Raw genomic sequence first — 12,241 nt, 5'->3', positions numbered from 1 at the left:
ACCATTATGTAGGTTGGAGGAAATGATCCAACCATTATGTAGGTTGGTGGAAATGATCCAACCATTATGTAGGTTGGTGGAAATGATCCAACCATTATGTAGGTTGGTGGAAATGATCCAACCATTATGTAGGTTGGAGGAAATGATCCAACCATTATGTAGGTTGGAGGAAATGATCCAACCATTATGTAGGTTGGTGGAAATGATCCAACCATTATGTAGGTTGGTAGAAATGATCCAACCATTATGTAGGTTGGTGGAAATGATCCAACCATTATGTAGGTTAGTAGAAATGATCCAACCATTGTGTAGGTTGGTGGAAATCCCCATCGACTGAGGATGAGGGGTCTCCATTTTGCAGTGTAATAATGATGTTGAATAATAATAAACTACAATCATCAATCTGACTCCATTACCATGTGAACGCTATAGGGCCCGTAATAGAATCCAGTGGGTGTAGCCAAGGTTGTGAGCCTATCGTCACCACTCAGAATACTATAAGATGCAAGTGTCCAGGTTTACCATTATGCAACTATTATTAAGGCTGAGGAACAAGGAGCTAACATTGATGTCTTAGCATTAAATGATTGAGTTAACCTTAGCTCAGAGATGCACCGTTAGAGAATACGTTCTAATATGTGCTACTTTTTGGACAGTACTTTCTGAAAGTATTCAGACCCCTTGACTTTTTCCACTTTTTGTTATGTTACAGACTTACTCTAAAATGTATTAAAACATTTTTTTTTTAAATCCTCATCAATCTACACACAATACCCCATAATGACATCACAATACCCCATAATGACATCACAATACCCCATAATGACAAAGCAAAAACAGATTTGTAGATCGTTTTGCAAATTTACATTTTAAAAATGTTTTATACTTTATCACATTTACATACAGTACCAGTCAAAAGTTTGGACACGCCTACTCATTCCAGGGTTTTTCTTTATTTATACTATTTTCTACATTGTAGAATAATAATAATACTAATGAAGACATCAAAACTATGAAATAACACATGGAATCATGTAGTAACGAAAAAGTGTTAAACAAATCTAAATATGACTCAAAATGTAATTCACTGAATGAGAGCTAGCTATTGAAACACTAATTGATATTTACAGTAGCTAGCTAGGCTATATATCAAGATAATTCTTATTGCAACTTTAATATTTCAAGTGCACTGTAAAACATATATTTATCTCATTTCAGTCTTTGGGAGCTAGATATATCTGTTTCTCTTCATCAGACAGCAGATCACGTTTTCACAAGAGGCTGTAGTTACATCGTAGATAAAAGCGGGCCATTGGCTGCCTACATCACCAGGGGTCTGTACGGGACCTCTGATTGGTTCCAAGTTTAGGAGTTCGGTAAGGTTGCCTGAGCAGACAGACAGACAGACAGACCGTGTTAAAATATTATTTTTTATGAGAAGATGTGCAAGAATTGCAGGTGCCAACAAATGTTATAGTCATCATAACAATATTTGACTGTGCTATACAAAAAATCAGGATCCTCTCTCGACTGGGACCGATTAACTTCACTCTTTTTAGCTTCGGCCCACCACCTAATAATAAAAACTACAGAACAATGAGCCAGATGTTTCACCTGACGTATAAATGTGAGGCATCCGGTTGACGGTTTTCATTCCCAACCAAATGTGGTGATGAGAGGAAGCCCAGTGGTAGAAGATAGAGCAAGATGGATTCTGGCCGACATTCTGCTGATTTTCCCATCGATGAAACGTTTGATCTCAATACAGTTTTCTGTTTCCATAACTAGAACTAGGGGAGGGATCTCCTCTGGGCCCCGAAGGATGATCCATTCAGAAGAGCAGGATGAGGTGAGCTTGATAAGGACTCACCCCGCTCCTGTACAAGGGACTGAAGACAGCCTTTTAACAAAGTGGCTTTTTGACATGTTTTTCATGTCTTAAAAATGTTTTACCTTTGTTAGATCATTAGTACACATTTTAAATGGCTTTTACAGATTTGATGTTTTTACAAGGAAAGTAATTTTATTCATGGTTGTTTTCATTGGTTTTAACAACATGTACTTTTTTAGCAAATTTAAATGTAACTTTCAAATGCTGTGTTTTATGCTTTGTTGCCGTTTTTATGTATCAATGATGTAAAAAATGTATGAGCTGTTTTTTTAAAGGAATTGTGTCAATAAAACTTTTCCAAAAGAAAAAAAACTAACAGAGTGGACTACGTTTTGAAGACATGACGTTTTGCCAAAGGTTCAAAGTACTTGCATTGTTTAGAAGGAGTGCAAGGGAGTATTGAGTTATTTCACACCGGTAAACTTCACAGAGTAGGCGTTCCCTAAAGGAAATATGCAAATAAATACTAGAATGCGCCAATAGGATCTCTCTTGCTCGTCCTTGGCTCTGCCCACTAGGATTAATTTGGAAACGACAGGCTCTGGTCTATCTGGGTTAGTTACACAAATCTTTGGACACACAGTCGGTGAAGAGCATGATGTGTTGCTGACGTTAGCCACCGAGCTAGTATAAGACCTACATATTATATTATTATATATATTATAGGTAACCAGATCGTGACTACAACTAAGTTACTAAGTCTTTAACCACAATGTGTTGTTACATTGGTGAGTAAAAACTCATGCTTCCTACCGTTTAATAACATGTTGTCTGAAAATAAAATATACATTTTTCTCAACTGCGTTACCCACTCCAGTCAGCAGATGGCGGTCTGAGACTTTAAGGCGATGCTGCTGGTGTGACGTATAATGTAGTGGACGGAACGCTTCTTTCAACAGCAGCAACAGTTAGTCAGACACCTCGGTAGCTTGCTAGACAAAATAGACGAACCAATAAAGCTCTTTAGACTCTTCCGTAGAGCCACTGTGTTTTAAACCCACTTCTGTCGTCTACTAAGTTATCCGATTTAATTTCATATTTACGGTGTTGTTATTGGTCATCTAGTTAAGTTTTATTAAGTTAAGTTAGCATTAGCCTAGCTAGCTAACATCTCCGACTATGAGTTCACTAAGCTACTCTCCTCCCGTTAAAGAAGAGGAGGTCTGCTGGACGGAGAAAGAAGCTCTGGTGAAAGAGGAGGCTGTTACACTAGAAAAACAAGTAGAGGGTGAGGCTGTTTCAGTGAAAGAAGAGGAAGACTCGTTCAGAGTGAAAAAGGAGGATGAAGAGGGGGATGTTACAATAGAAAAACAAGTAGAGGATGAGGCTGTTACAGTGAAAGAAGAAGAGAAAGACGTTTCAGTGAAAGAAGAGGAAGACACGTTCAGAGTGAAAGAGGAGGAGGATGTTACAGTAAAAGAAGAGGAGAAAGAGGAGGATGCAGTTTATGGAGTGAAAGAGGAGGAGGAGGAGATGACTGTTACATCGAAAAAGGAGGAGGAAGAAGAGGAGGAAACTAGATATCTGGGCCCGGTTTCCCAAAGCCACCTTAATGCATCCAGTGGTTCTAACAATGAAGTTAGCCGTGAAATGGTTTTGAGAAACCGGGCCGTGATTACCACTAGTAAGTATTGTCTTAAATACAGAGGCACAAACTCTGCAGTTGTTGAACTGATGTCTGGTGTTAAAGGGGAAATCTGTAGTTTCTACATCCATATTTTGACTTTTAAATTATTTATTTATAGCCATTGAATCTTGAAGAATATAACACACGCCTCATGAGCTTAGTTCAACTGTTGTACCCCATCAGCCCAAATAAGCTTTTTTTATTCCAATGTTTAGAAACAATGTAAATCAACACTGTATCGCCTCAACATGGTTAAAACTATAATGTTGATATCATGGATGGTCAGTCCTTGCATCCATAGGTCTGTCTATGAATTTGAAAGTAGTTACATTTCTCCAGTCCCATCCATCATCTTATTACCAAAATAGTGGTGGAATGACAACTTTGTTATTGTTTCAACTGCAGATTGATGGATGTGGCTTTTTTAGAGGGACAGGTTTTAAATAGAAAAAAATGTCAGCCCAGAGATTTGGTTTGGTAAACAGCTGAGGGATGGGGGGCTGGAGAAGTGTAACCACTCTCACATTCATAGAGAACAATATTGTAGAAACCTTAACCCAACACCTAGCGACCTCGTCAAGAAGTTCAGACATCTTGGCGTAACAGTTATAAGGTGTTGTCTTGACAGTCGCTGGACCCAGGTTTGAGTTCAGCTCAGGGCCTCACCCTGAATTCACTACACAATGAATACAAGGACTGGCCATCCATGATGTCATAATGATAGTTTAACCAGGTTTCTAGGCTATATAGTATATTCTAGAATTCATCCATGATGTCATAATGATAGTTTAACCAGGTTTCTAGGCTATATAGTATATTCTAGAATTCATGGGTAAATGGGTCTTTCTATAACTGACCCCATTCAGTCGTCTATACACATTTTCTTACGTTACAGCCTTATTCTAAAATGGATTAAATCAATTTTTCCCCCGTATCAATCTCCATAAAATACCCTAAAAAATACCTGATACATCACATTAACAGTATTCAGACCCTTTACTCAATGCTTTGTTTTGAAGCACATTTGGCAGCGATTACAGCCTTGCGTTTTCTAGCGCCGAGTCTCTACTTTTATCCAATGTTAAAAACACCATTCCTAATGTCTCTACATAAGACAGAATCGAGCCGGTCGGTCACGTGTGTGATCCATTACAGAAAGCTGGGTGTATGTCGCACGCCACTACTTCACAGGAGAGGCATTTGAACATAAAACTTTTTTTCAAAATGTCTCTTTTTTTGGCAGAAATTCCTCCTTGAACATGTGAACTTTCATGTGCTTTAATAACAAACACTTATGTGATCTGGAAATATAAATAAAATGTGATTTCACAAAGCTGTTTAGACATGGAGAAAATACAGAATGTAGCATAGCAATGATTGGTGGAGATGATGAGGGGGCTGGGACATTCACAAGAAAGAGTTAATTCTGTGACTCAAGGCTTCTCTGTTCTCTGTTGATACCAGTATCAACAGCTCTGTCTACTGTGGATAAAGCAGTGTGAACTGGTTATCTTGAGTACAGCTGCTGGTATCAACAGCTCTGTCTACTGTGGATAAAGCAGTCTGAACTGGTTGGTACTGGTATCAAAAATACTGTTAATTGTTTGGGGGAACTTGGTGAGATAAATACTGTTAATGGTTTGCCTAATGGGGGGAACCTGGTGAGATAAATACTGTTAATGGTTTGCCTAATGGGGGATCCTGGTGAGATAAATACTGTTAATGGTTTGCCTAATGGGGGAACCTGGTGATATAATGTTCAGAGAATCCATTTAGACAATTTGGTGAAAAATAAGTCTATTGTTGCTCACTTGACTGTCTTTTTAAGATAATTGTCAAATACGTTTGTAAAAGCATTTAAACATTCATTACAGACATAAATTGTTGTACGACATCATGGGGACTTTTTTAGGTAAAATAAACAGGGGATTACCGCTGTTGTGGGCCTTTAACCATCTGTCTGACTTTGTTGTTCACACAGGAGAGAGACATGACAATCGTGGATACTATGGGGAGCCTCAACAACATCATGAAGCTGACGAGGCAGAGAAGAGTCCCTCCAGATCAGAACACCTCAAGAAACACCAGCGGAAAACCACAGGGAAGAAATCTCACCGCTGCTCTGTCTGTGGGAAGAGTTACTCAAGATCAGATTCACTGAAGGCACACCAGAGAATTCACACAGGGAAGAAGTCTCACCACTGCTCTGACTGTGGGAAGACTTACTCAAGATCAGATTCACTAAAAGTACACCAGAAAAAACACATTGGAGAGAAACCTCACTGCTGCTCTAATTGTGGGAAGAGTTGCACCTCTTTAGCAACCCTAAAAATACATCAGAGAATCCATAGAAGAGAAAAACCTTATAGTTGCTCTGATTGTGGGAAGTGTTTTGTTTTGTCAGGACATTTAAAATCACACCAGAGAACACACACAGGACAGAAACCTTATAGCTGTCATCTATGTGGGAGGAGTTTTAGGCACTTAAGCAGCCTGATAGTACACCAGAGAATACACACAGGAGAGAAACCTTACCAATGCTCTGACTGTGGGAAGAGTTTTGTTTCCTCAGGACTTTTAAAATCACACCAGAGAACACACACAGGAGAGAAACCTCATAGCTGTGATCAATGTGACAAGAGATACTCTGATAAAAGATCACTGATTAAACATCAGACAATTCATACATGAAGGAGTTGTTCAATGTGAGAAGAGTTTTACTGAATCTAGAGAGCTGACTTTGCACCAGAGAAAACACACGGGAAATACACTTTAACACTAGCTCTGACTGTGGGAAGAGTTTTGTTTAATCAGGACTTTTTAAAACTACACCAGAGAACACACACAGGAGAGAAACACCATAGCTGTGCTCAATGTGACAAGAGATACGTTATATCAATTTTTTAAAAATGTCACAATGCAATAGGAGTAGGATAATGATGTCATAGTGAAGAACCCCTAAATGTTTGTCCTGTTCTATTGATTTCAGCTATGGAAAAATGAAAGAGTTTACCAAAAAGTGTTGCGTTATGAAAAGAAAACGACTTTGTAGTTGAAAATATTTCTTTTTTTTTCAATGACTCGAAAACATCGTAATTTCAACGTACTTGCAGCCTATACACATGGACGAAGTATAATAAATTAGTTTATAATCAATTTTTATTAACAATCTGACATCACTCCAGTATTTCTTGACAACATTCAAGCGCTAATTGTCTTTATTCCACTACTGAAGAAGCATGACTCAAATCACCTCATATTTCAAACATTCAGCCTGACAAAATATACACGTTTTATTATTCCATGCCTCACCATTAAGTGAAGTATTGCCAATACATATTAACAAAGGGGTGTACATTCGGTTTTGATATTTCATAATATTAGCATTTTTGTAACACTTAGTTGCGTAAATAATTATGATTAATAACTGAGTTTTTATTGGTACAATTATATTGTTTACTAACATTGTAGTAAAACAAGCTTATATTTCTGGTTGGATGTTACATCCTATTCTTACTATTTTAATCAATGTATTTTCCTCAGAGTGATCATTAGTCTCAGTTTTTATTGTTATTCTTTATTTATCATTATGATTGTTGTGTAGTAAATATTACAGTTATTGTTCATTAGTCTTTCAGTTTTTATTGTCATTTTGTTTCCTGTTTGTTTGGTTGGAAATATTTCTGTTTTTATTTTCATAGTTTTTATTCATAGTTTTTCCCTCTGAAGCCCATTGTGTTGTATTCCATGTCTGAAATGTGCTGTATAAATAAAGCTTGATTTGATTTGAATATATTACCAAACAAATTAACCCAATTTCCAACTTTAACCAATCCAGTGCATTTTTTGTTGAATATGAAAAATGTTGAAATCAACAATACGTCAAAGGATTCAACTACTGGATCAAACAGATCAATCCCACTTTTCCAGCCTGCTGAAGGCGTGGTGGAGTGGTAAACACCACCCCCGGCTCTACCAGGGGCTTGAGGTGGTCTCCCACAGCTCTGCTTATGTCATGTTCTGTGGCCTTGCCGTTCCATTTCTTGACTGCCCCTGCAACACAGAAAGAAATATATTTAGTAATATTATATAAAACACTCAAAGTAATGGATATGGAGCATCTATGGCCTCGGTTACACCTGGCACTTAAATGTGATTTCTGTCATCCGATCACTAAGCTCCATTAGGTTCAGATCTGACAGGATGGGCCTTCGACGCAGTCAGGCCACCAAATATGCATAAGCAATGTAAAGAGATGTGGGGTAAAGTAAATTCTACACAAATGACCTTCATAATATCAAAGAACAAATGCATGTGCCTGAGGGGAAATTAACTTTCATACAGCCAGAAGGGGTGAGAAATTACAGCAATATCAGTGGTCAATTTGTACTAATGTAAATAAACATGGATGATGGAACATATTACCTTTTGCTTACGTGATGAACCGCTAAGGGGACATAAATATTTACCATCTTTGACCTCTCACCTCTCTGGCTGTAGAAGTGTTCTTCCTAACCAGTCCCTCAACAGCTCTCTGACTGAGCTCCACCCTCACTGGGTCTTCAGATGAGAGGAAGGCTGAGGAGGGTTGGAAGGATGAATGGATCAGTCACTCAATAAAGTGTAGAGCTGCTGTCTGACAAAATCACTATTTTAGTAGTTCATTAAAGGAAATAAGGCTTTATGACTGCTGAATACCAACTATTAATCACCTAGATCATGTATTTTCAGGTAGAGATAGATCCTTGGGAAGTCACTAGCCCGTTGAAGTTGACATTTACAATGGTTAAGGTAGGGTTGAGGGTAGGGATGTCCCAAGGATCCCAGATAACATTGACCATTGTGCATTCATCTGATCACTCCAAGCTGAATTAGGTCTGGATGCACACAAATCACGATGTGCTGCATTAGGTTCAGATCTGCCAGGATGGGCATTGTGTTCGGAATTGCCAGAGTATCTGTGACCAACAGTTGCATATCTGAATTCCCAAGGGGACATAAATATTTACCATCTAAACCATGTGTGACCTCTCACCTCTCTGGCTGTAGAAGTGTTATTCCTAATCAGTCCCTCAACAGCTCTCTGACTGAGCTCCACCCTCACTGGGTCTTCAGAGGAGAGGAAGGCTGAGGAGGGATGGAAGGATGAATGGATCAATCAGTCAACAAGTCAGTAATATAAAGAGAGTGTTGATCATCTTAAATGTCCATCTCCCACCCATGGAGAGACCTTTATACTGTATCCAGGGTTGGATAGGTTACTTTCTAAATGTAATCTGTTAGTTACTAGTTACCTGTCTAAAAGTGGCATCAGTAACATAACTGTTGGATTCCCCAAACTAACTAATGTAATCTGATTACTTTCAGTTATTTGTTTTAGATTACTTTTCCATTAAGAAGGAGGCTGAAGAGGGATTGTTAGGGAATTCTGCCCTATGTTCATACAGGAAACTGCTTTGATCAGAGGTTAGTTTGTTTAATAAGGATTGTACACCCTGTATATAGTCTCCACATTGACTCTGTATCGTAATACCCTGTATATAGCCTCCACATTGACTCTGTACTGGTACCCCCTGTATATAGCCTCCACATTGACTCTGTACCGGAACCCCCTGTATATAGCCTCCACATTGACTCTGTACTGGTACCCCCTGTATATAGCCTCCACATTGACTCTGTACTGGTACCCCCTGTATATAGCCTCTACATTGACTCTGTACTGGTACCCCCTGTATATAGCCTCCACATTGACTCTGTACTGGAACCCCCTGTATATAGCCTCCACATTGACTCTGTACTGGTACCCCCTGTATATAGCCTCCACATTGACTCTGTACTGGTACCCCCTGTATATAGCCTCCACATTGACTCTGTACCCCCTGTATATAGCCTCCACATTGACTCTGTACTGGTACCCCCTGTATATAGCCTCCACATTGACTCTGTACTGGTACCCCCTGTATATAGCCTCCACATTGACTCTGTACTGGTACCCCCTGTACATAGCCTCCACATTGACTCTGTACTGGTACCCCCTGTATATAGCCTCCACATTGACTCTGTACTGGTACCCCCTGTATACAGCCTCCACATTGACTCTGTACTGGTACCCCCTGTATACAGCCTCCACATTGACTCTGTACTGGTACCCCCTGTATATAGCCTCCACATTGACTCTGTACTGGTACCCCCCTGTATATAGCCTCCACATTGACTCTGTACTGGTACCCCCTGTATATAGCCTCCACATTGACTCTGTACTGGTACCCCCCTGTATATAGCCTCCACATTGACTCTGTACTGGTACCCCCTGTATATAGCCTCCACATTGACTCTGTACTGGTACCCCCTGTATATAGCCTCCACATTGACTCTGTACTGGTACCCCCTGTATATAGCCTCCACATTGACCCTGTACTGGAACCCCCTGTATATAGCCTCCACATTGACTCTGTACTGTAATACCCTGTATATAGCCTCCACATTGACTCTGTACTGGTACCCCCTGTATATAGCCTCCACATTGACTCTGTACCCCCAGTATATAGCCTCCACATTGACTCTGTACTGGTACCCCCTGTATATAGCCTCCACATTGACTCTGTACCCCCTGTATATAGCCTCCACATTGACTCTGTACTGGTACCCCCTGTATATAGCCTCCACATTGACTCTGTACTGGTACCACACTCAGTTCACAAGATGGTGTTTTCCCTTTGTATCCCTTACTGAGGATCACCCCGCCCAGGCTGATGTCCCTTAACTTTAATACCATATAAGCTCATAATTAATAGTTGCTAATACAAAGATGTTTCTGCTTGGCGGAGTTCAGTTTATTGTTATTTGAGGTTAGTTTCCCAATCCTTCTTCCTCTTATTGCTGTCATGTGCTAGGCAGAAGTAAGACTGGAACATAGCATGAACAGGAACTGAAAGTATAGTTCCAACACACAGACCTCTGACTTTTGTAGAGTTGACCTCTTCATGCACTTACAAGGTGTCTACCACTGATTCTTCATCTCAAAGCTAAAGCAAAACATTCATCATTGTGCTTTGTAATTACAGGTGTTCCTATAATGTACAGATATTATAAAATTCCTTTCAGGATGGAAGGATGAATGGATAAATCAGTCAACAAGTCAGTTATATAAAGAGAGCGTTGATCAGTTTAAATGTCCATCTCCCATCAATGGAGAGACCTGCAGTGCATTCGGAAAGTATTCAGACCCCTTGACTTTTTCCATATTTTGTTACGTTACAGCCTTATTCTAAACTTGATTTAATAAAACGTTTTCCTCATCAATCTACACGCAATACCCCATAATAACATCACAATATCCCATAATAACATCACAATATCCCATAATAACATCACAATATCCCATAATGACATCACAATACCCCATAATGACATCACAATACCCCATAATGACATCACAATACCCCATAATGACATCACAATACCCCAGAGTGACAAAGTGAAAACATGTTCTAGAAATGTTTGCAAATGTATTAAAAATAAAAAAAACTGAAAAAACTTATTTACATAAGTATTCAGACCCTTTTCTAAGAGACCTGAAATTGAGCTCAGGTGCATCTTGTTTCCATTGATCATCCTTGAGATGTTTCTACAACTTTTATTAATTCATCTAAAAAACAGTTTTTCCTTTGTCATTGTGGGGTATTGTGTGTAGATACACGAGGAGGGGAAAAAACAATTGAATCAATTTTACAATATGGCTGTAAAGTAACAACATGTGGGAAAAGTCCACAAGGGGTCTGAATACTGTAAAAATGTGCCACTGTTTGACTAAAAACATATTGGGTCGACCAACAGCCTATTGACCAAACAATTGACGAGTCGACTAATTGGGGTCGGCCCTAATAGTCATTGATTCTTGAAGAATATACAGTTGAAGTCAGAAGTTAACATACACCTTAGCCAAGTACATTTAAACTCCGTTTTTTTTTCTCACATTTCCTGACATTTAATCAGAGTAAAAAATCCCTGTCTCAGGTCAGTTAGGAATCACCACTTTATTTTAAGAATGTGAAATGTCAAAATAATAGTAGAGAGAATGATTTATTTCAGCTTTTATTTATTTCATCACACTCCCAGTGGATCAGAAGTTTACATACACTCCATTTGTATTTGGTAGTACTGCCTTTAAATTGTTTAACTTGGGTCAAATGTTTCGGGTAGCCTTCACACGATTCCCACAATATTTCTATAGGATTGAGGTAAGGGCCTTGTGATGGCCACTCCAACACCTTGACTTTGTTGTCTTAAGCCATTTTGCCACAACTTTGGAAGTATGCTTGGGTTCATTGTCCATTTGGAAGACCCATTTGTGACCAAGCTTTAACTTCCTGACTGATGTCTTGAGATGTTGCTTCAATATATCCACATAATTTTCCTTCCTTGCGATGCCATCTATTTTGTGAAGTGTACCAGTCCTCCTGCAGCAAAGCACCCCCACAACATGATGCTGCCACCCCCGTGCTTCACGGTTGGGATGGTGTTCTTCGGCTTGCAAGCCTCCCCCTTTTTCCTCCAAACATAACGATGGTCATTATTACCAAACAGTTCTATTTTTGTTTCATCAGACCAGAGGACATTTCTCCAAAAAGTACAATCTGTGTCCCCATGTGCAGTGGCAAACCATAGTCTGGCTTTTTTTATGGCGGTTTTGGAGCAGTGGCTTCTTCCTTGTTGAGCGGCCT

At 39.3% G+C, this 12,241-nt stretch overlaps 1 long non-coding RNA gene across 1 annotated transcript; it reads left to right on the top strand.

Annotated features, from left to right (window-relative positions):
- Positions 1-3,316: 3,316 nt before the first annotated feature.
- On the top strand, positions 3,317-6,418 carry LOC118936548. Its single transcript, XR_005036742.1, has 2 exons — positions 3,317-3,515; positions 5,500-6,418. It is a non-coding gene; the product is annotated as an uncharacterized LOC118936548 (long non-coding RNA).
- Positions 6,419-12,241: the final 5,823 nt, after the last annotated feature.

This window comes from Oncorhynchus mykiss, chromosome 17 (assembly GCF_013265735.2).
Source record: "Oncorhynchus mykiss isolate Arlee chromosome 17, USDA_OmykA_1.1, whole genome shotgun sequence".
In the NCBI taxonomy this organism is placed as follows: domain Eukaryota; kingdom Metazoa; phylum Chordata; class Actinopteri; order Salmoniformes; family Salmonidae; genus Oncorhynchus; species Oncorhynchus mykiss.
This window is presented reverse-complemented; position numbering and strand designations above follow the sequence as displayed.